At 47.6% G+C, this 20,534-nt stretch overlaps 1 long non-coding RNA gene across 1 annotated transcript; it reads right to left on the reverse strand.

Moving 5' to 3' along the window:
• Positions 1–14,287: 14,287 nt before the first annotated feature.
• On the reverse strand, positions 14,288–20,183 carry LOC147572251 (uncharacterized). The gene is made up of 3 exons (XR_015246036.1): positions 17,454–20,183; positions 16,581–16,787; positions 14,288–15,671 (listed from the first exon to the last, which is right to left on the reverse strand). It is a non-coding gene; the product is annotated as an uncharacterized LOC147572251 (long non-coding RNA).
• Positions 20,184–20,534: the final 351 nt, after the last annotated feature.

Genomic DNA, 20,534 nt, shown 5'->3' on the forward strand with positions numbered 1-20,534 from the left:
AGGCTGGGGTCAAGAACAGGCATGTTGAACGGGCTGTGCCCTGCTCAGAGACACCCTGCTGAGGGTGCACGTCAGCACAGAAATTCTCTGCGCTGCAGTTGCTAAGCCCTGTTTTCCCAGGAAAGGATTGCTGTAGCTCAGAAGGATGGGAGTCGATTCAGAACTGGTGCCCCTGAGCGGGCATAACGCCTAATTGTTCCGCCAAATAAGTCACCTCCGGGCAATCTGCAGCAAGACACGAACGTGTTGCATGTGGTTCTAGCCCCGTGTGATGCGGCTTGCCTGGTTGAGCTCCTTTACTCAAGGCCCAACAGCTTGGTGGCTCTCCAGCCATGTTTCCTGGCTCTCGTGCTGCCCCTGCGTGGATTCCAGCGGGAAGTTGCCTCGGGCAGAGACCCGCTCGCTTCAGGCAAGCGCTGAAGAATCATTCGCGTACTGTGGAGTTCAATGGCAGGAAGGAGGTATCCAAAACCGGACGTTTACAATCGATTTCTTGATCACATACTCGCTTCCTGGTGCTTTGCAATTATTTTGTGTCACTTAATCTCCAGCCTAGCTCTAGATGGTTGAGAGTTTTCGCCTTTTCACTCTCCTAACGTGAGAAAAACAGGGAAGAGAAAGGTGAAATCACATCCCAAATGATACTCGGGTGGTCAGTCGCCGTCCCTGATGGAGAATCAGGCCGTGGTCCCGGTTGGGGTAGGCGTGTTAGGGGGAGGGGAGCGAGGATCAGGCGGAAGTTGAGAAGAATGGCATGAGGTGTCTCCCTCCGCGAAGGGCCGAGGCTGTTCGTGTGCAACTGATCTAGGAAAAGGGGCGTTGCAGGTCTGCCTTTATGGTTTGGGACCCAGGTCCATGGGAAGATAATGAGTGGTTCTCCCCTGTACGGCTTCGTTTCTGAATGCGCGTCTTTTATTCTGGGAGGCTTAGATGCCAAGAGTAATGTGTATACTTAAAAAAAAATCCTGCACAATGCCAACCTAATAGCATTCATATCATTTTGGGCATTTGGGGAAAATCAGAGTTGGAAGGAAGTTAGAAGTTCTAGAATCCCATTTTTCCATCTGCGATGTGAAAACTGAAGTTTTCACTGAAGAGAGATTGAGGGAAGTCATCAAGATCATAACGCCGCTCAGCTAGTTGGGGAACGGATGTCATGCAGAGAAGATGTCGCCAACTGCTGAAACTTCCTCCACCTCCGACCTGATCTATGGACCCTAAGGATCAGGATGGCTTCACACAGAAATAATGTTTGTATTCTGAGCTACATACTCATCGTCTTCACCTTCTTCCTCTTATGTAAGAGTCTATGTCATGATCTCACAGTTTGTGAGTTCGAGCCCCATGTTGGGCTCCGTGCTCATAGCTCTGAGCCTGGAGCCTGTTTCAGATTCTGTGTCTCCCTCTCTCTGACCCTCCCCCGTTCACGCTCTGTGTCTCTTTGTCTAAAAAATAAATAAACATTAAAAAAATTAAAAAAAATAAAATCCTTGATCCAGGTTTGTGGTTCTTTTTTAAAAAGAGTTTCATCGTGGGGTGCCTGGATGGCTCAGTCAGTTAAACGTCCAACTGAGGTCATGATCTCGCAGTTCGTGGATTCAAGCCCGGCATCAGGCTCTGTCAGGCTCTGCGCTAGGTCTCCCTCTCTCTCTGCCCCTCCCCCCTCTTTCTCTCTCTCTCTCTCAAAAATAAACAAACATTACAAAAAGTTTCATCTTATTTAGTATAAAAAAATGGCTGCTTATTCCAGAAGAATCAAAAATCACAATCAAAAGAGTCTTTAAAAACCTCCACAATTTTATCTTCCTATGTAGTACCTATCTTCCATTTTTTTAATTAAGGTATAATATTCATACAGTAAACTTTAGTTGCTAGTGCAAAGTTCTTTGGGTTTTTACCAATGCGTGCAAGTGTCTTACCAGTACAAAATCAATAGATAGGACACAGTGTCAACTCTTCCCCCAATTCCAAGCTCCTAACCACTCTTTTTTAAAAAAGTTAAATTCATTATTAAAGTATAATTGACATATGATGTTATACTCGTTTTGGATGGACAATATATTGGCTCAGCAATTCTATACCTTGCTGGATGCTCACCATGAGTGAGGTAACCATCTGTCACCATACTGCATGATGACTATATTATCGACTTATACTCTCTATGCTGCATTTTTCATCTCCATGACTTATTTGCTTTATACTTTTGCCAAAAGTCTATTACCCTGCCTGATGTTCTCTGAGATTCTTGGGTCTGTGGTTATTTGTCTATAATTAGTTTTGAAAAATTCTTTGCCATTGTCTCTTTTCAAATACTCCTCATGCCTCAATCTCTCTCTGTTCTCTTTCTGGGATTCCAATTATGAGTATTTTAAACTACTTGCTATTGTCCCATATCTCCTGGATATTCCAATCTTTTCAGTGTTTTCTCTTTTGTGTTTCCATTTTGTTAATCTATCTCCTCCTGGGTTGTGTCAAGTCTACTGATGATACTGTCGTAGACTTCCCTCATCCCTACAACTGTATTTTTCATTTCTAGTATTTCCATTTCATTCTTTCTCCTTGTTTACATTTTTCTCCTGAAATTGCTCACCTAAAGATGCTTGTTGTCCATCTGTTTTAAATACCCTACCTGATAGTTTCAACATTTTATTTCTGTTGATTGATTAGTCTCTTGACAGATTTTTTTTCCTTCTACTTCATTGCATGCCTCACAAATTTTATTGAAAGCCATCTGTGATGGTGGAGACTGAGGCAGAGAGTCTTTATACCTCGAAGTGAGCATGGATGATCTTACCATGCTTGTTGAATTGATCTGCTCAGGAGTAGAGATGGGTTTGAGATTTATTGGTGCTATTTACTCTCAGGGCACCGCATGCTTTGAAATTCTTCTAGTGCTATCTATACCATTATCTTAAGGTCTTCCCTTCACACCTGAACCTAAGAAGATATTTTTTATGTACTGTTGATCATCCCCTAGCAACGAACTGCTGTGATTTGTTGTTTGGTACTTATTTGTCTTGGCAGTCGGCAGCAGGTGGTAGGAGGAGTGATGGGGGAGCTCCTGTTGTTCTGACTCAGCATCATTCAGTCTTTGGTAGGCATTTTGTCCTACATCTTACGGGTGAGATTGTCACCTCTGATCCCGTCCCTCCCTCACGTGTAGAATTTGCATTCTGCTTTACATTCTGCTCCCAGAACCTATTTCTACCCTTTCTCCAAGAGTAGAACAACTTTTTCTTCCCTCCCTCCGTTTTAATAGGTCTTCCTCTGAGTCCTAAAGACGGCAGAATTTGCTTCTCTTCCACTAGAGGGTTTTTTTTTTTTTTTTTGGTTGGTTGGTTTTGTGTTTTTTTTTTTATTTGGTTGGTTGGTTATTGTTCTCTAAGGAAGGTTCCAGACAGAGCTTCATGTCTGCCCCACAATGGTTAGTCTCCCCATCTCCAGTCTTTCTCATAACCATCCAATGAGGCCCACCGAGAAGTACCTACAAGTACGCACAAACTCTCCTTGTGGCTGAGACTCCCAGGGACTCTACACTTTTATGCTAGTCCAACATTAGCCTTGAGAAATCCATTAAAACTTTTAGCTGAATTCTTCTTTCATGTGGGGAACTTAGTGTCTGTCATCTGCTCCCACATAAGCAAGTGCTTTTCTCTCCTTGGAGGGGTCCTCTCTCTTTCCTTAGATTTTTCATTAGATGCTTGCTCTGCAGCCTTAGTTCTCTAATGGGTTTAGAAAGAGTTGTGGTTTTCGTAGATTATCCACTTAAATTTGTTATTGTAAGGGTGGGAGCAAGACTTTTTCTAACTTTTCTACATTCTAACTAGGATCAGAGTCCTCTTATTCGTTATTTAATTGTGTCACAGATTATTGGTGAGGTTGAGAATGTTTTTATGCTACGAGCCTTTCATATTTGCTCTGGGAATTCGGTTAATTATAACTCTGGGTTATCTGACGTGTGTAACCGTATGTAGTAAATATTTTCTATTAACCATTTTATTCATTCAAAGGCATTTACTGAAAAACAACAATCTCCCTGAATGTCCACACGGAGCAAAGTTCTATCCTTACCCCAAACTAAAACTGATATATGGGGCTGCGCTGAATGAGAAATCAACTTTTATTGTGATAATATGTTGTGGTTTTGGAGTTATTTTTCCAGCAGTGGCCCCCTCCTGGCTAATCTAGAAGTGGTGGGGGGAGCCTGAGCCCTGCTGTTCTTGGGCAACTCACAGTCTGGTTGAAGAGGCTGTGTTAGATATTCTTCAATTAAATGCTGTTTAGAGCAGTTGATCTGAATTGATCCTTTTCATTTCAATTTTTTTCCCTTAATAACCTGCATGAAGCAAAAATACAGTCTGTGAAGCCGCTTATCAGTCGCTCCTTCTCTGCTTACAGTGCCTCTGTCCTCATAAAGTGCACCCTTCTTCTCTTCTCATAAAATGATCTCTTCCCTTCCTTCTAGTTCATTTTTCACTCTCGGATCTCTCTCTTTGAGTTATGTCTGGCCTGAGATACACACTCCTGCTTAACAAGGGCACGTGCCACTGTCTCCTGTCTGCACTGCCACTCTTACAAAGGGAGGCAGGGGCCTGTGCAAACAATGCTGGGGCATGGGGAAGAAGGCCAACTGGTGGCAAAGGACAGACAAAGGACAGGAAGAGGAAGGGGACTTATCCTGACTCAGTTTCCCTGGACTATGGTAGACGCAGGGATGGCTGGATTGACTCTGAGAAATGCGTCCTCAAAATGTCTTGGTCTGTGCCTACTTTTATATGTATATCTGTCAGAATACTTTTCCCAACTTTGGGCAAACTGCATTAGACGTGCAGTGTCTCCAATGAACCCTGTGGGGCTGTATGGGCACCTCCATGTGTGTCTCTGCCTTGTGAGAAAGCCACGTCCTCTTGACTGTGTATGTAAGATATGCATTTTGGAGAAGAGAGATCCCTAAGGTCCGTGAGATGCAGGGGTACAAGACGACCTGTCCAGCTTTGTGAAAGTAAATGCAAAATACATCCCCTTGGAGGAGTGACTTTCCATGCAACTCTCACCTTAACGAAATTGTGAACTCCAGAGTTCAGCTGTACTTTTGCTCGTTTTTGACAGCTCAAAGAACATAAGTTAAGATATATCCCCTTCCTCACGTTTGACTGTGTTCTGTTTTCCAAGCATCAATGCTTCCATGCTTCCCGCTCTGTCATTTGGGTCAAATAATATATGACTCTTCTGTTTTCTGCAAAAATAAATCAACGCCCAACCTTTGCTCATCTGATTAAGAAATGCCACATCAATCAGATACCAGAAGTGCCAGCAACAGCCTCCAGAAGGAAAGACAGATCTCCCTTGGCTTGTGATGGGGTTACATCCCGATGAACCCACCAGAAGTTAAAAATTCATTTCATACATCACAGTTTAGCCTCACTTACCTTAATCGTGCCCCGAACACTGAACGATGAGCCTAGAGTTGGGTAAAATCATCCAACATAAAGCTCATTTGATTGTAAGGCGTTGAAGTATCTCACGTGATTTATTGAATCCCGTACTGAATGTGAAAAATAGAAAGGTTTTACAGGGCAGAACGGTTGTCAGTGTGTAGCTTGCTGACCCTGGGGATCACACGGCTCCCCGAGAGCCATGGCCACTGCCCAGCATCACGAGAGAGTATCTTCTACACGTCGCTAGCCTGGGAAAAGACCCAGATTGAAAACTCGAAGTACAGCTTCTACTAAATGTGTATCGGCCCTGCACCGTTAGAAAGTCTAAAAAATGTAAGATGAACCATCATAGGTCTGTATAAGAAAAAAATCCAGCTTTGACAGTGGCAGGTGTGTATGTAATAGATGTTAGCAAATTCGGGTAGATATAACTGTCTTACTAAGAATGATGGCCTCCTGTGTCTGTCAGCTGCCCTCCTTTGGGAGGCCAGGAGGGCCTGTGGGCCGATAACTGACAGCTGGAGAAGCTGGGGTTTCTCCAGGGCCAGTAACCAAAGCAGGCAGCGGAAAGGAGATCCCCCGGTTGGAGGAGAGTCACCTGAAGCAGCCATTCCAGGAGAGACACGAGCAGATGGTGCAAAATCTAGTCCAAGAGTGAAGAACGAAGAGAGCAGAAAAAGTCACCCCAAAATGTACCACTTTGACACATAGGTTATGTTGAGCTGAAGGCAATTAAGACCCACAAGACTCCAGAAAAGCTTTTTGCGTCTCCTTTAACTATGAAAAATATTTTTCCATGGGAGCCTATGCCAAGAAAAGAGCTATTCCCCAAGACAACTTTTTATAAAAGACAGGTGTAGCGGCATGGCAGGGCAAACACGTGTGAACCAAACAGTGGGTCTTCTCATCTCCCCATGAATTGCCTTGCTCCCCCTGAAGCCCTGTCCCCTTCTCCTTAGCTCAAGATGGCATTATAAGCCTCATGTGCTTGACTATCTCAGAGTCTCATATTTTTTTATGGGGCCCCAGTACACACAAAATTAAGTTTTTCTCCTATTCACCTGTCTCATGGCAATGTAATTATTAGATCAGCCAAAGAACATAGAAAGGAAGAAGGGGAAAGTTTGCCATTCCTATAGGAATCACGGACAAGAAACAGTCACAATCAAGTACAGGTCAAAAGGGAGCAGGGTGTTGATCGGTTACATAAAAGATTGATGGTTCTTTAGGTTTAATTTAATGGACTAAATGAATGCATGTTTGCGGGTGGTTGGCCAGATTGAAGGCTCCAAACTGGAATGGAGGCTATTACCTTGTTAACCAAGGTCATTTTTGGCCTGAATTCTCCAGGACAGATTCGCCCTATTGGTTCCTCTGCAACTAACCCCAAGACAGCAGGGCTCATCTAAGGTTCATGGAGGTGGAGTGAGTGGGATCCCTCCTTGTGGTCCTTCAGGTCCAACCCTAGACCAGGGAAGCAGACATGGCCAGTCCCTCTGAGGCTCAGAGACAAACACTTCATTTGTCTTCACTTCTAGGGCTCTCCTTACAGACTCTCTCCTCCTCCTCCTCCTTCTTGTCCTCCTTCTTCTCCTCCTCCTTCTCCTCCTCCTCCTTCTTTTTATTTTTCTTCTTTTTCTTCTTGTTCTTCTTCTTGTTCTTCTTCTTGTTCTTCTTCTTCTTCTTCTCCTTCTCTTCCTCCTTCTTTTCCTCCTCCTCCTTCTTCTTCTTCTTCTTCTTCTTCTTCTTCTCCTAATCCTCCTCCTTCTTTTCCTCCTCCTCCTCCTCCTTCTTCTTCTTCTCCTTCTCTTCCTCCTTCTTTTCCTCCTCCTCCTCCTCCTCCTCCTCCTTCTTCTTCTTCTCCTTCTTCTTCTTCTAAAGTTTATTTATTTTGAGAGAGACACACATAGGGAGAGGAAGAGAGAGAGAAGAAGTGGGGGAGGGGCAGAGACAGAGGGAGAAAGAGGATCTCAAGTGGGCTCTGCACCGACAGCACAGAGCCTGACGGGAGGCTCCAACTCACCAACCGTGAGATCATGACCTGAGTCGAAGTCAGATGCTTAACCAATTGAGCTATGCCCCTTCTTCTTCTTCTCCTTTGCCTCACAGCTCATTAGCTTGCTCCACCAACTCGTCTTCCAGGTCAGTTAATCTGGCTTATCACTCAACTACACTGATTGTGTATTCACAAAACTAGTAGCCTTAAATACAGATCCTTTGTATAAAGTGCAAAAATAATCTAGAGGGCAGACACGATTTGTGTCTGAAGTAATCCCTCTTTCAAAAGCTGCAAGGATGGAGGAGAATTGAAATGGGATTGTGATAGGCTTTTCGAGAATAAAAACACTTTAATGTATTTTGGTTTTAGCACATTCACCATGCAGCTCTTTAGTTTTGAGGTTTTTTGTTGCTGCTGCTGTTGTTGTTTTCTTCTCTCTAAAGAAAGTTGGAAATGAATAATTTCTAAGTCTTCTCCAAGCTCCTGGTGGAGAATAAGCTAGTCTTAGTAAGCAATATAAAATATATATGTGTATATATACGTATATATTATACATATATAATATATATAATATAATATATAATATATAATACATATATAATATATATATGTGTGTGGGTGTGTGTGTGTGTGTATATATATATATATATATATATATATATATATATATTCAGGACTGCAAACAGCCCATTTAGAATTGTTCCAAGGGGCTGAGCTTGAAACTCATGGATCTTTGATGTTTCACCAGCTTTTCCAATAATGTGTTCTGGGACATTGGTCCACATCAAACACAAGCAAGGCACCATTCACTTCCAGGAAACCACTGTGTCAATAACATTTTGATATTATAATTATTTTTTGTTCAGAGTGAGTTTATCTTTTAGCTCTGTATGCAAACTTTTACAAAAAAGAATTGGCTGCCCAAAGCCACTGCAGCATGTGTATTTTTCACGCTGGAAAACCTAGTTATTTGAATGAAACCAAAGCACCCTCCCTGACAGCGACTGTTCCTTAGCCTTTCATTTCCAATGTGTCACCGAATCCTAATCCCTCTTCCCAAGTTTCTTTCAGTTCAGTGTATTTCCCTCCATTTCCACTTCATGATAGCTCTTCCTGACTTCCAGTTGTTGTTCCCAAAGTCAAACTGGCCCGTCACATTTTTTCCCCCATGATATCCAGAGGGATCAATCCAAAGTGCAAATCTGGTATCATTCCCCTTTTGATCACTTCTGATTTCTCTTAAAACAAGGAGAATTCTAATCATGCTCCACACAGCCTTACCTTGTCTGTCTCTCAAAGGATATCTCAACCACCCTCTGGTGACTCTCTGTGCTCCAGCCACACAGGTTTTCTCTCAGGTCCTCAAGTAAGCCAATGACTTCTGCCACAAGGCTTTGTCACACGGTGTTCCCTCTACTGAAGACGCTGTCCACTCTTATTTATTTCTCAGAGTTGAACTGAAGGGTCACGTTTCACGAGAAGCTTCATCTGACACCTTCTCCTCATCTGACACCCCCTCCCAGTCTACACCTCCTCCTGGCTTTTGTTATGTTCCCTTGACACATGCTCCCCAATGACCATCTCCTTCATTGAGAGCTCTTATCTCAACTTACTAATTCATTAACTTTCATTAGTTAGAAAAAGACTTACCTCCCTCATTAGAGCGTAAGTTTCCAAAACTTGCATTTGTTTACAACTCCGTATTTTCTCACCAGAACTGAAAAGAGTTCCCATTAACTATTAGCAGCTCAATGGATATTTACTGGAAGGAGAGGTGGACGGACGGGTGGGTGATGGGCTCGCTGCTCACCAAGGGCGCCATAATAGGCACCTTGGGTCCCCCAGGTCGATGGCCAACTTATGTTGCATCATGAAAACCCAAAGTCCAGTGATAATTTTTTTAGATACCATGTACCAATATGGTCCTGTTCAATTACCTGAGATACTCTCAGACAGAAGGGGCAAAAGGTTATTGGATGTTGTTTCTGATAGAAGTGAGTAGTTCTGGGTTAAAAATAACAAGGCAACCTTCGGAGTTAAGCTTCACATTGATGGGGCACCTGGATGACTCAGTCGGTTGAGTGTCCGACTCTTGATTTTGGCTGAGGTGATGATCCCAGAGTCATGGGATCGAACCCCATGTCAGGCTTTGTACGGAACGTGGAGTCTGTTCAAGATTCTCTGTCTCTTTGGGGCGCCTGGGTGGCGCAGTCGGTTAAGCGTCCGACTTCAGCCAGGTCACGATCTCGTGGTCCGTGAGTTCGAGCCCCGCGTCAGGCTCTGGGCTGATGGCTCAGAGCCTGAAGTCTGTTTCCGATTCTGTGTCTCCCTCTCTCTCTCTGCCCCTCCCCCGTTCATGCTCTGTCTCTCTCTGTCCCAAAAATAAATAAAAACGTTGAAAAAAAAATTTAAGAAAAAAAAAAAGATTCTCTGTCTCTTCCTCTGTCCCTCTCCCCCGTCCACACACACACTCTCTCTGTCTCAAATCAAATTAAAAAAAAAAAGTTTTAACTTTGAATTTACTCAAAAGAAGAAGGGTTTAATTATTAGAGCTGTTTAAGGATTTATTATTAGAGCTGTTTCAGAGTAGAGCGAACAGTCTTCTGAGGTGGTGGGTTCCCCGTCACTACCTTTCAAAGAGTACACAGTGGTCGGGGCTCTGTCACAGGCCATTCAGAGAGGTCTCTGCTCTAGGAAGAAGGGAAACTAACCCTCCAAAGGTAAGTCAGTTCCACGAAACAGGTGTCTCAGAGAGGTATGCAGATCAAGTCTCCCTTCCACGTGGATAGTGTGGGAGAGACAACAGACTCAAGAGAGACCGAGGGAATCCTCCTCCTGGTCTCCCTCAGCACGGCAGCCCTTTTCCTCTCACACATGCGGTGCCAAGGAAGCATTTGGGGTCCCAAGGATCTCATTTTCCTCAACATTCGGGTGCGTGTTTGTATTCGCCATTTCATCTATCATTTTCAACCTTCTCCTTTCATCTTCCACGGCTTTCACAGACACTGATGGTATCTCCTCTGAACTTCCAGGCTTCGGTGACCTTCATCTCTCTTTCTGTACAAGCCTGTTCCATCTGCTGATTATTGACTCTCCCTCCATGCAAGGTCCGTCCAGCTCTCCTCCACCTTCCATGAGGTGAGGGCGTGAGTAGGACAGCACTCAGCAGTCCGAGTGCAGACGGGCAGTGGCTACAAAGAGAGAACATTCCACAAAGGTTGAAAGGTGAGACCCACAGGAAACGCAACAATCACTGGTTTTCTACCAGAATAGTTCAGAACAGCACGGATCACAGATAAGTGTTCACACCCAAAGGAGGCCTAAGATGACCCGGGAAGGAATTTTAGATTTATAAAATGGGAACTTAGCTGACTTCTTCTATGGCTACAGAGCTCCAGACATCCCTGTCTCCCACCAGTCCCAGATTGGGTCGCTTTTACCGAGTTGGGATAATAAGATCCTAGGATCACTGTTACAGCAAAATGGAGAAAGTCTTCAACAGAGGAAATTGCGTGTTACCCCAGCAGGGAAAATGAATTCTTGAGATAAAAACCGAAAGACGTTCCTAAATGTGGTCAGCCTGTGGTCCGCCCACACTTTTAGATTCCTCGGCTCAGAATCAGAAAAGCCAGTGGGGTCGGTTCTTACGTGTCGTTACCGCCCCCTCGAGGCCAAGTCCAAGAGCTACACCTTCTGACTTCAGACAGCCGAGGCAACTAAACTCCCGGACACGGCCGCTTTGATAAAGTGTCTGTGGTTCTGCGTGGCCCCTGTGCTCACGTCATTGCTTACATTTGCCACTCGCCCATTATAGGTTCGTGTGTGAGAAGCCATGCTGTTCACGTGGTATGCACACAAATATTATGTATAAGGTGTTGTGACTTTTGCTACCAAAGTCGCGTGTAGAACCCTGGAATTGCTGCATTTGGAGACTCTCCTTGCGGGGGGGGGGGGGGGGGGGGGGTCCTTGGGGGGGATGCTCCCTGGCCTGCTCTGTTTTTCATCTGGATATAAAGCCAGATGTAGCCATGGCGCTCAGGGAACAAGAGATCTTCAACCCACAGGGAAGAACGCACCCACACCTGCCCGGCTGCCCAGGAGTGAGGTGCCCAGGCCAGGAAGTAACACAGTTCCTCACTGTTTCTCCCGGTCCCCACTGTGGGACCCACACGGAGTGACACCACCCAAGAGAATTCTCCTTTCAAAGTAAAGCACGGTAAGTGGTTAGTATCTTTTTAAAGGGAAGATGAAGCAGAATGTTTACGGTACAGCAGAGGAGATCCTGTTGAAATGTAAGCAACAGCTTCTTGAGAAAGAGGGTCGGGACTGCCGTGAAAGGGACTCCCCGGAGGTCATGCAAGGCCTCTGGAGTTCTTAGACAATAGCACATCATCTACGGGTACTTTAAAAACAGATTCCCCTCAACTGAAGATCAGTTGTCCATATACGAGTGGGTCCACTTCCGGATTCCTTATGTTGTACCATTGACGTTTCTGTCCTGGAGCCCAGACCACCTCACAGCAATTTTATTATCTGTGTGTAATATCCAAAATAATACCCAAAATATTAAAAATAACAACTCAGCCATGTTTCTAGACATTAAGACAAATATTCAAAAATGGCGTTTTTTTTTATTTCAGGAAGACACCAATAGAAAAAGATCTGGAGGGGCACCTGGGTGGCTCTGTCGGCTATGTGTCTGACTCTTGATTTTGGCTCAGGTCATGATCTCACAGTTCGTGGGTTCAGGCCCCCCATCACGTCGGGCTCTGCCCTGAAGCCTGCTTGGGATCCTCGCACTGCCTGTCTCTCTGCCCCTCCCCCATTTGTGCTTTCTCTCTCTCTCTCTCTATCTCTCTCTCTCTCTCCCTCTCTCTCAAAATAAATAAATAAACTCAAGAAATAAGAAAATAAAAAAATCTGGAATAGAAAAGTACAATTTCCAGTAACAACTAAACTACGGCATACTTAAGGACATCTAACAAAAGATTTGTAAAGTCCTTAAAGAGAAAAAATTTAAAATGTCATTGAAAGATTTATATGAAGATCTAAGTAAAAAAGGATATGTATGATCTTTTTAACCAATAAAGATTCAGGAAAATGAAAATGGCAGCTTGTCAAAGTAACCCGTAAACTCCACGGAGAATTTCAAAGGGCTTCCCCTTGCGCTCATCAGGGTGAGCCCAAGACCTACCTAAAGGAGTAAGGACAAAACTACCCCAAAGCAAGTTTAAGATATTCATTGGGAAGTACTGTCCCTACTAGATATCAACACTTACTATGAATACGTGACAGTTAAAGCAATATGATGGTGGTTTACATATCATATCTCTCATACACAGAGAAAAATCAACTAATTAGTACAGAATGGGGTAACAGAACCACAAATGCGTGAAAATGGTATATAATTCAGTGACATTACAAATCACAAGGAAAGAGCGGGAAACTATAAGAATGGGACAAGTGGCAATCTATATGGGGACAGATAATACCAAAGCCTTCTCTGTATCTAGGTGGATATGTGTATCTAGGTGGATCAAATCCCTAAATCAGAACAGCACCACTCCTGAGGGATTCACAGGAGACTCTCACACCCCGAGGTGGGGGAGGATTCTTACTCCAGGCACAAAAAGAGAAGCAGAGAGAAACACTTAGTCGGATTTCCCTGCACGCAACATGGAAATCTTTGAGGGAGGAAACAGAAACACACATAGAGATGCACTAAACAGAGTGAACATACAAGCCCCAAACTGGGAAAATATCTGCAGTGTATAAACCTAATAGATGTTTTGAATTCAGAATGCATGGAGAACCTCCTGTCGATAAGGAAAGATAGTCCGTCTGTCTGAAAAGTGGGCAAAAGGTATGAATGAGCAATTTAGTCAAAGGTCTGATGAACATTAGAAAAAAGATGCTTGACATCACCAGTAATTAGTGACTTCCAGAACAACACCGTACGGGGCATAAGCCACAGAACATAGGCCACAGGACATAAGCCACGGAACAAGAAAGGATGGTCATGAATCGGCAATAATAGGTGGGGCCTTAAGGGAGCCTGAGTGACCCATCAGTGAGTCATCCAAATGGTCCCCGTCACTGTGTCCTCGCGATGCTTTCCCCGCAGGCAGCTCACGACAGGAAAACTCCTTCCACGCGTCCAGATCCTAAGTGGGAACGCAAACTCTTCTCAGAACTATTTTCAAATTAACACACCCATTTGAAATCCTTGGAGTGATAAAGCCATTGAAGCTCGCCAGTCCTGGGGACGAAGGAGGAAGAGGAGCTCACATCTGTGGAGGATCTACAATATGTAGACATCCAGTTCCTTATTTTTTTTTTTAATTTTTTTTAACGTTTATTTTTTGAGACAGAGAGAGACAGAGCATGAACGGGGGAGGGGCAGAGAGAGAGGGAGACACAGAATCGGAAGCAGGCTCCAGGCCCTGAGCCATCAGCCCAGAGCCCGACGCGGGGCTCGAACTCATGGACCGCGAGATCGTGACCTGAGCCGAAGTCGGATGCCCAACCGACTGAGCCACCCAGGCGCCCCTCCAGTTCCTTGTTTTTTGTTTGTTTCCCCCTTCTCCTTAAGAATTTCATCTTCGCGTTCCTTTTTTGTTTGTTTCCCCCTTCTCCTTAAGAATTTCATCTTTGCAGAAGCCTCTTACATAATAGCAATCACATTCTGAGACATTTTATATACTGTATAAGGAGACAAAGGCCCCGCTGTCTCTCCAAAGTTTTGTTTTCATCTTGTACATATACAATTTGCATTGTACTCCAGAAGATCTGCCTCCTTAAAAACTGTTTTTTAAATTTTTTTTTTCAACGTTTTATTTATTTTTGGGACAGAGAGAGACAGAGCATGAACGGGGGAGGGGCAGAGAGAGAGGGAGACACAGAATCGGAAACAGGCTCCAGGCTCTGAGCCATCAGCCCAGAGCCTGACGCGGGGCTCGAACTCACGGACCGCGAGATCGTGACCTGGCTGAAGTCGGACGCTTAACCGACTGCACCACCCAGGCGCCCCAAAACTGTTTTTTAAATACTTGTCAAACGGTAACATTCACGCCCAACGAAAGCGCATCCGGATCTCTCTGGCAGCGTCGTGATTTCAGGAGCGCACGCGCTAGTTTGGGAAGCGGGGAACCAACCTGGCCTCGTGTGTGACTGACCACTGGCAGGTGGCTTACCATTCACAAAGCACTTTCACTGGGCCTGGCCGACGCAGAGGAAAACGACCCGTCCACCTCTGACGTGGGGATAGTAGTTCCATCTTTCAGGGTTGCTTGGAAAACGGGGGGTGTAAGCATTCGGCGGGGTGTGCCTGACACACAGCAGTTTCATTTGTTATCATCTCCCTGTTGCTACAGGTTGAATTCGGTGTCTCAAGTGCAGTGACATACTCGAGGCCACACAGATAGTAAGGGGAAGTAGGAAGGTATAAAGTCGAAGGCTTCCGAATGCAGGCCTTGTGCTCTTTCTATTGATATCTACCTTTTTTGGGTGTGCAAAAAGTGTAAAATGATTCCCTGTATAAAAAAAGCAGAAACAAAGCACCAAACAAAACAAGCAAAAACGTTGGTGCTGTTGACTATAATGTGAAAGGATCCCGTCCGCCCCAATATCTACCCCTCTTCAAATTCTAACATTAGCCATTCTTTTCTTTGCCTAAACCATTTACCCCTCTTCGCCGGGAACGTCTGCACAGCTTGCTCCCTCGCTCTATTTCGATTTCTGTGCAATTGCCCCCCTGAGCAAAAGTAGAGTTTGGCTTACGATGTATCAGTGACAGGGACGATCCGATGCGGCAGGAAGTAATGCTGATTTAAACCAAGAGTGTAGGCAGGATGTAGAACTCAGAGTCAGGAGGAAATCGGGGCCAGACTTCAAGCCATCTGACCTCTCACAGAAGCATCTTACTTAGCAGCAGGTGCACAAGAAATCGGGCTGCGGGTAAGGGGGTGGGAGTCAAGGACTTGCCAGGCAAGTTAAGCTTTGGAGAATCTCACTCTTGGGAGGACTGAATGTCCAGCAGGGAAGCAGAGGCAGGCAGCCCATGGTACAAACCCAGGGAATTTATCAGGAGGAGGGATAGGAGGGGCCAGAAAACATCAGCAGTTACATGTGTATAACTGGATCCATGGCAGCGAGACAAATTCTAGACTCCTCTGGGAGCTGGGTCCTTCATGCCACGGCCACCAAGGGCTCAGGACTTCCGTGGGCTTCAGCCCCTGAAGGAAACGACAACAGAAAGGAATTGGAACTTGCGAGTTAACAGAGGTCTGTGGTTTAGGTGATGCAGCTGAATAACATCGTCTGCAACCCTTAAGTTTGGCTTCTGTCGCTCAGACGCATACACACTCACAGACAGGCAGACACCTGCGTGTTTTCGCAAGCCTGGATGAGAGGTTTGTTGCCCCATTTCATTAAATGCAACAAATATTTAACAAATGCCAGAGATATGATATGATTCTTGGCACCGTGAAGAAGTAAGCTCACACAGAGCGTCTTTGTCGGGAGGAGAAGCTGACGAGAAACACACAGACAAGTATTAAAAAACAGCTTGGGTGGTACTGAGCCCACGAGGAAGGCGTAGCGGGGATGGGCAGCCAGCACAGCAACGGGTGCGGTTGGTACCGTAGAGAGATGGAGACGGGAGAGGGGAACAGCCAAATGTACGCAGAGGACTGGGGAGAAGAAGGCAAGCCCACGGCTTCACAGGGAACGCGGCTCCAGAAGAGAGGACAGGACGTGCAGGCACCTGGTCAAGAGTGTTTCCAGAACATTCCAGGGGGTTAAAATCGGCGTGGATGGGTGGGTGGGGGGGGACAAGGGGAAGGAAGAATGGAGAGGAAGCCAGAGAGGAAGAGCTAGACCAGCTCCCGAAGGCCCCGTAAGCAACTTGCTCTCTGGAATTAGACGGTTCCACGCGGTGGACGTGGCCCATGTCTTCAAGCACATCTCTCCGGCTGCCTGAGAATATGCCGAGGGGCGGTCAGGACGGAAGCCACAAGGCCGGTTCACGGGCTGCTGTGACGCAGGTGACAGGTGCGGGTGCCCGGGTCTGGGCGCGTGCCGGTGACGAGTCTAAGGAGCGATGGGGCGTCAGACAGGTTTGATTTGTACCAGATGGGACTTACGGAGAGGGTGGATGTGGAGGGTCCAAGAGGAGTTAAGGGAAGCACCTGGGTGTTTGGACTGAGCACCGAGAAGGATGTCAGAGGAGCAGGTGTGGAGTGTGTTGGGGGTCTGGGAATTTGGGTTTTGAAGTGTGAACTTGAGACATCTGTCGGAGCTTCAAGGGCGTCCTTTCAGGGGCGCAGGCAGAGTCCCAGGAGAATGCTAGTCTGGAGAGACCAGTTTGGGAGTCATTAGCATACGCATAGCAGGAGTTAGAGCCAAGTGGGGGGGGGGCACTCCCTCTGGGAGGGTTTGAAAACCAGGACGAGGTCTTTTTTTTTTTTAATATGAAATTTATTGTCGACTTGGTTTCCATACAACACCCAGTGCTCATCCCAGCAGGTGCCCTCCTCAATGCCCATCCCCCACCCTCTTTTCCCTCCCCCCCCCCCCATCAACCCTCAGTTTGTTGTCAGTCTTAGGATGAGGTCTTAAGAGGGGACAGTTCTTGAGATAAAGGGACCAAGCCGCTCACGTTTCTGAATACGCCAGGCAAGACGAGGCCTACAGAAATGCCAGACTGGCAGTGTGGCCTCCCTGGGTGCCGTTAACAAGGGCGAACTTGAGGGAGAGGCAGAGAGATGAGGGAGGAGATCAGCAAACCCAGTGCTTGGACTGCAAAGGGGCCAGCAAGTGTGCTGGAAGCAGGAGGGAGATGTGGGGTTGAGAGGCTCCTTTCTGGGTCTGCTTGCTTTCCCAGCCAGGGAGACATGGCAGGTGTTTTCACGCCACTGAGAAGGATCTGGCAGGGGTAGAAAATCAGAGGTGCAGAAGACCGGAGTGAAAACTGCTTCAGGAAGCGATACTCAGAAGGGTTCCTGTTTGATACACACCCTGTGTAAAGGAAGCCCGCCCGCTGTTTTCCCCGTGTGGCACCTGCCGGGCGAGAGCGGTGGTCTCCATCCTCACTCCAGGATTTCCGAATCCCCCAAGGATTTCAGGCCATGCCAACCTGCCTCCTAAGGCCGACAGCAATATAGTCAGACAGACGTAGAGGCAAATCCTGCTTCGGCCATTTACATATACGCGTTTCACCCGGGAAATCACAGCCTCCCTAAAGTGTCTACATCCTCGACCGTAAAGCAGGGAAAATGCTATCAACCTGCACTGAAGGATACCGTTGGAATCAGATGAGTCCGTGCAGGTCCAGACCGTGTACTAGAGTCTGGGGGGGAGCAGCCGTTCAATCAAAGTGAGCCATCAGTACCAACGCTACGGAAGTAGGTATATAGTAGTGATATTCCTGTGACAAATAACAGTTTTACCGGGGGGGGGGGGGGTGATAACCTGGATTCCAGACTTAAAAGAGACTGTGGGTGGATATCCTTTGAAAATGCTTTCCCCTGGGCCCCTGGGTGGCTCAGTCGGTTAAGCGTCCGACTCTTGATCCAGTTCCAGGTCACGATCTCACAGTTCATGGGATTGAGCCCCGAGTCAGACTCTGCACTGACAGTGTGGAGCCAGCTTGAGATTCTCTCTCTCCCCCTCTCTCTGCTCCTCCTCCGTTGCTGGTGTGTGTGTGTGTGTGTGTGTGTGTGTGTGTGTGCGCGCCTGCATGTGCTGTCTCCCAAAATAAATAAACTTAAAAAAAAATAAAAATGTTGGGGTGCCTGGGTGGCTCGTGGGTTATGTGTCTGACTTGATTCTGGCTCAGGTCATGATCTCATGGTTCATAGGATCAGCCCTGCGTTGGGCTCTGTGCTGAAAGTGTGGAGACTGCTCGTGATTCTCTCTCTCTCTTTCAAAATAAATAAACAAACATGAACAAGATGCTTCCCCGAAGGACAGAGACAAGAGGACTTCGGGGAGGTGGGTGCACGGCGGGGGGGGGCAGGGGGGATGGACAGAGAGGCTGTGCTGGCTGCAAGGGCGTGGTGGTGGTGAGAGTGACAAAGAAACGGCCTTGAAGTCGCTCCAGTCGCCCAGTGGGCAAGACCGGAGCTTCACGCTCTGGTCAGGAAGACGGGGCCTCGCGCTGCATGCGGACAGACGTTCTTTATTGAGAGACTTCCAGGCGCTATGCAGGACTTGAGTCACGTCAGCTGGATCACTGGGTCACAGCCTGGGGACCCCGCCAGGGGCACTGTGGCATAAAGGGCACTGTCACTAATCGACTGGTAGGGAAACCGCTGGGGAGGCTGAGGCTTAAAAGGGACAACACAGGCTCAGAGACACCAGGTGACACAGCCTCGAGGGACGGTAAAACAGAAGTAAACCCGCCCTTTGAAGCTGATGCCCACCACACCCCTCACCGCTAGGCAGCCTGGCACTCAGCTCGACTCTCCACCAGCGGGGAAGGAGGCAAAAGTCTCCAACCGTTGGAGATTCCGCTGCGAACAAGGGTCTGCTCGGCAACGTTTTGTTTTATCTAAAACAAAAAAATTTTTTTTGGTACCATGTGATGTTTTTAAAGGTGTGCAACGGGATGATTTAGTGCACGTATACAAAGCAGCTTTAGTAGGGACTATGAACCTCTCTGATCGCTGGGAAGGCTGAAGGGCAGTCAAGTCAAAGGCAGAGGAAACCCACCCCTGTGCCTCCATCACCTCCCCTCCCCCACGCCTGCAAGGACGCGCCACACCAGGCAGCAAAGCTCCACGCGGGCTCAGCGCTTCTGCGGCCACACCCAGGATGTGGAGACCCGCCTGCCGTGAGACCTGTGAGTCCTGACGTCACCTCCGGGGCAGGGATCCCATCTTGTCATTGCTGCTGTCCTCCAAACCCAGACCCGTCTGAAACCAGCTGCATCAGCCGGCCCGAAGCCCCGCGTGGAGCCTGGCTCGCCTGGTGACCTCCAAACCAGGCCTCCCTCGGAAGGAAGGGACTGGCAAGCCTTCGCCCCCCGGGGGTGTGCTTCCCCCGTGGGACAGGGCTGGAGAGCTTGGCTTCTGAATGCGGAGGTGAACTTCCTACATGCGAAGTATGTAAAAGACGTTGGCCATGGCCACCCACGAGCACGGCAGGTGTCTGCTATAAAGCCATAACGAGGGGGGTCATTACAGAGAAAGGGGGGTGCGAGAGTCCTTGGGGGTGGGCCCCTGTGAGGTATGCAAAGGCAGGTGTTTAATGGAGCCCATGACCCGGACTCCTGATGATGACTCCAGGGGCAGGTGATGGTGGAGAACAGGGCGAGAGCCAGGACGGGGCCAGCGAGTGAGGAGACGGTGGGCCTACAGGCCCCCGTGGCTGGGACAGTAAGCCATCGGGCCCAGGAGGAAGCGTAGGCCAGGGGGACTTCCAGAGGCCCTGAAGGCCAGAGTTTCAAGAAGGACGAGGTTGAGACCTAGCAAACCCTTCCAGGGAAGAGTCGCTCCATAATTGTCCTTTTCCTCCGCATCTCCTCCCTCCTTCCATGATTCCGTCTGGTTTGCCCTGCTCATGCCGGCTCACCGCGCACTGACCCGGAGCAGGGAAAGGTCAGCACGGGCCACGCAAAGGTCAGCCTGAGAGGAGACCCTGACGCTTTCCCAGCCTTTGCATCCCACACGTTTGCCCGAGTTCTCAGCGCCTGTTCTTCGCGAGCTCGGGACGTGTGTTTGTGGAGTGTGGTCGCCGTTCTGTTCCCCCCCGCCACCTCCTCCCAGGCCTTTCCCCGCATCCCCGGACCCCAGCGCACTAAGCACCAGGCCACCCTGAGCCCACGTGGCCCCCTCCATCCATCTCACCGTCCTGCATCCCACTAGTTCCCACTCCTCTCCTTGAGTTTCGCTCAAATCCTGCCGGCCTCACTCTGGCTTGACTGCGCCTCCCGTTCATCCGCACGCACCCGGGACGTCTCCAACGGCAATGGCGTGCAAAGAAGCACCCGGGTGCTGGCCGCACGCCGCACTCGTGAAACGTCCTGCCGCACCCCCGACCGTGCGACCTGGGGCCAGTCTGTTAACCTAGAGCACCGAATCCACGCAGGTGCTCTC

The sequence above is a fragment of the Puma concolor genome, chromosome E4 (assembly GCF_028749965.1).
Source record: "Puma concolor isolate L17-30 chromosome E4, mPumCon1.1.hap2, whole genome shotgun sequence".
In the NCBI taxonomy this organism is placed as follows: domain Eukaryota; kingdom Metazoa; phylum Chordata; class Mammalia; order Carnivora; family Felidae; genus Puma; species Puma concolor.